Raw genomic sequence first — 3,100 nt, 5'->3', positions numbered from 1 at the left:
AGAAATACTCTCTAAAGTTATTTTGCCTAAGAAAGAAAGCAAATATGATTTTAACCAAGGAAAATATCTTTTTGAAGACTAAACTATCAAAGATTAAATTATAAGTAATCATTAGGTATTTGCAATAGAATTTAACATTTTTATGCCACTTCATTTAATATTTAACTATTAGACTCCTCCTGGCTTCACTGTACTTCCTCTATCCTTGTCCCAGACTATTTTCCCATGGCTTTAAACTCTCTTGCTTTCTTGTTACCTTTTTTTCCCAAAGCTAGAATACGAACCTTCAAAATCCTTCAGTCTGGGAGACTGTTTATTTTTTCCACATTTCCACACACATAAGTTAGAGAAAGAAGAGACATTTGTGCCGATTTGGCCCTCATCGTCTATTTGAACTTGGCTGTCCTCAAATTTGCATGGCAGTTATCTATTTTTTCATGCAAGGCCAGGCTCAGTCTCCACCTGCAGAAATTATTTTAGACCCATGCCATTTTTTCTTTTCTTTTTAAAAAAAAAAAAAAACTTTTAAGTTCAGGGGTACACATGCAGGTTTGTTACACAGGTAAGCATGTATCATGGGAGTTTGTTGTGCACATTATTTTATCACCCAGGTGTTAAGGCTAGTACCCCTTAGTTATTTTTCTTGATCCTCTTTCTCCTACCACCCTCTACTCTTTGATAGGCCCCGGTGTGTTCCTCTCCATGTGTCCATGTGTTCTCATCATTTAGCTCCCACTTATAAGTGAGAATATGCAGTATTTGGCTTTCTGTTCCTGTGTTATTTTGCTAAGGATAATGGCCTCCAGCTCCATCCACGTGCCTGCAAAGGACATAATCTCATTTTTTATGGCTGCATAGTATTCCATGCTGTATATGTACCACGTTTTCTTTGTCCAGTCTATCATTGATGGGTATTTAGGTTGATTCCATGTCTTTGCTATTGTGCATAGTGCAGCAATGAACACAGGCATGCATGTGTCTTTATAAGAGAATAATTTATATTCCTTTGGGTATATACCCAGTAATGGAATTGTTGGCTCGAATGATATTTCTGTCTTTTGTTTGAGGAATTGCCACACTGTTTTCTACAATGATTGAACTAATTTACGCTCCCACCAACAGTTTATAAGTGCTCCTTTTTCTTCACAACCTCACCAGCATCTGTAATTTTTTGAGTTTTTAGTAATAGCCATTCTGACTGGTGTGAGATGGTATCTCATTGTGATTTTGATTTGCATTTCTCTCATGATCAGTGATGTTTAGCTTTTTTTCATATGATTGTTGGTGGTATGTATGTCTTCTTTTGAGAAGTGTCTGTTCACAATCCTTTGCCCACTTTTTAATAGGGTTGTTTTTTAAATGTAAATTTAAATTTCTTATAGATGCTGGATATTAGACCTTTGTCAGATGCATAGTTTGCAAAGATTTTCTCCCATTCTGTAGGTTGTCTGTTTACTCTGTTGATAGTTTCTTTTGCAGTGCAGAAGCTCTTCAGTTTAATTAGGTTCCATTTGCCAATTTTTGCTTCTACTGCAATTGCTTCGTCATGAATTCTCATAGTAGCCTACAAGATCCTACAGGGTCTGCCTCCATCCCTCATTGTCTCTCTGACCTCATTTCACACTACTCACCCCTTTGCCTACTTGTTCAGCCATGCCCAGCTTCTTGCTGTTTGAGAGCATACCAGTCACAGTCCTATTAGGGCTTTTGTGCTGGCTCTTCTGTCTGCCTGGAATGTGCTCTGTCTTAGTAATTGCAAAGCTCACTTCCTCTTCTCTTTCAAATCTTTTCCCAATCACCACCAACTCACTGAGGCAATTCTTGACTACTCTACTTAAAATACCCCTCACCCACCTGGACTCCCAGTCCACCGGACCCATAGCACTTATCATGTTCTAATGCACCATATCATTTATACTATGATTGCCGTAAATTGTCTTTCACCCTGTATTAGAATATAAGCTTCATCAGGACAGAGACTTTTGTTTGCTTTGTTCATTGATATATCCCAAGTACCAAGAATAGTATCTGGCACATAATGACTACTCAAAAATATTTTGAATTAATAAAAAAATTCTACTGTCCACTTTGATTGTTATCTAACAACTGGTCTGTAACTGCAGCCTCCATAATTATCAGTTGATAATCTCTTTGGTCTTTCTATGTAATACACAATACTGACTTGTAGGCATTTGCAAGTACTCTTACTCCTGCCTAGCACACTCTTCCCACCCTATTTTAGATCCCTAACTCCTATTTACAATTCAGATTTAGCTCTGACCTTAACATTAATCCAGGAAGCCTTCCAAAACTCTTTCAGATTAGATCAGATATACCTACTCTTCTATAGTCTTTTCACTGTATTGTTGGTACTTATTTAAATTTTCTTCCATAGCTGTCTTATACCCTGCTGTATCCTCAACATTTGGCTTGGTACCTTACTCATGGTACCAGCTTAATGAATAATAATTAAATTCATGAATCAATCAACTGATATTTAAGTAACTCATCCTCCACAGCCATATAAGTTTAGCAATGGAATTGGAATTCTGAATTCAGATCTTCAGTCTATTTTATCATCTTATCTCTTATATCTCTTTGTTATTTTACGATGCCATCTATTATAGAATCTTGATACTCTTTTATAGATTCAAAAGTATCTATCCCTTTCCTTTATTTACCCCACCCCCAACAATCATAAGCTTTCTTGTAAATGGGATTCCTTTATTGCAAATCGGTTGTAATGCTATAATCTTTACATCTTTTGAATTTACACATTGTTTTTACTAACTGAGACACGTACAAAGCCCTTGAGGCATAGGGGAATCTCAGGATTGACCAGCTTCTTCTGGTAGCGTGTGTATGAATGCTGTGTATAAATCATGGTGTATGAATCATGGTGAAACTAGCTGACTGGCTGGCCTTTTCCTGTATTTTCCCTTTTCTCCTGATAGAACTAGGAGAGACAGTGGTAATAGGGAGAGTTGACAAAATATGCAAAATAAATCATGTAGCTTGGAGGGTAGGCAGAAGCATCACTCACCTTAGGCAACTTTTCAAAGTACTTACTTGATGCTTGTGTAACTCTCTTCTACTTCTC

General features: G+C 37.0%; 1 protein-coding gene across 1 annotated transcript in view; it reads left to right on the top strand.

The window, feature by feature from the left end:
- Positions 1-3,100, top strand: part of ACAD11 (acyl-CoA dehydrogenase family, member 11) — a 126,958-nt gene that overhangs the window by 69,602 nt on the left and 54,256 nt on the right. The window lies entirely within an intron of this gene.

Source organism: Mandrillus leucophaeus, unplaced genomic scaffold (genome assembly GCF_000951045.1).
Source record: "Mandrillus leucophaeus isolate KB7577 unplaced genomic scaffold, Mleu.le_1.0 Scaffold186, whole genome shotgun sequence".
Classification (NCBI taxonomy): Eukaryota; Metazoa; Chordata; class Mammalia; order Primates; family Cercopithecidae; genus Mandrillus; species Mandrillus leucophaeus.
The sequence above is the reverse complement of the archived record's forward strand: the minus strand, read 5'-3'. Positions and strand labels throughout refer to the sequence as shown.